Genomic DNA, 895 nt, shown 5'->3' with positions numbered 1-895 from the left:
CCGTCCACCACGCCGTCCACTGCACCGTCCACCGCGCCGTCCACCGTGCCGTCCACCGCACCGTCCACCGCGCCGTCCACCACACTGTCCACCAGGCAGGGGCAGTGCGAGGATGGGTGGGTGCTCACCCTTCACTGCACCTGGCTTCTGTGCTGTCATTCTCAAACATCTCACCTGCTAGAAATCTCGGGGGACATTGCTATTATTTTGCTTTAAAGAGTAAATCTTTTTTTTTTTTTTTTTTGGAGAGATTTTCACTGTAAGGTGCATGCGCTCGCCAGACAGACAGAGACATAGAGACAGAAAGCGAGAAATCACCCCCCAGGGGGGATGGTCACGCCGCAATCCCTTCTCCTCCATTCTCCTCTCAGGATCTTGGGCACGTACGCACACGCGCCTGGCGTGAGTTTTAAGCCACTGGGTCCTGGACACGAACCGCGGTCGACTACGCGGGAGTCCAGCGACATAGCCATTACGCTAACTGCTGATTCCCAAGAGTAAATCATTTTTTAAAGAGATTTAAATACGTGTTAACTCTTGCACATTTGTGATTGAGGGGCCTCCTCACACACACTCAGTCCTCAGCCAAGATCCAAAGGGACCCTCCTCTGTCCTCCCAAGGGCCACTCCAGCTGTCGCCCCCTCTGGCCATCTGAGAGTCCCCCTCTACTATGGGGACTACTGGGCTCTTCCTGAGATTCCTGCCTGCAGCAGGGCCTGGGCGCTCTCTGGACCATTGGCGGAGGCCTGTCCCCAGTCAGGGCCACTGCCTTTCTTGCCTGACATTCGGTGTCACACACATGTCTAATTTATCCCATTTGGTGGATGGTAAACTGAGTCTCTGCTCATCTGTCTGGGCCTGGAACAAAAGCATGATGTTTTGACACTTCCTTGG

Source organism: Tupaia chinensis, unplaced genomic scaffold (assembly GCF_000334495.1).
Source record: "Tupaia chinensis unplaced genomic scaffold, TupChi_1.0 Scaffold144022_1, whole genome shotgun sequence".
Classification (NCBI taxonomy): Eukaryota; Metazoa; Chordata; class Mammalia; order Scandentia; family Tupaiidae; genus Tupaia; species Tupaia belangeri.
Note: the sequence above shows the minus strand (reverse complement) of the source record.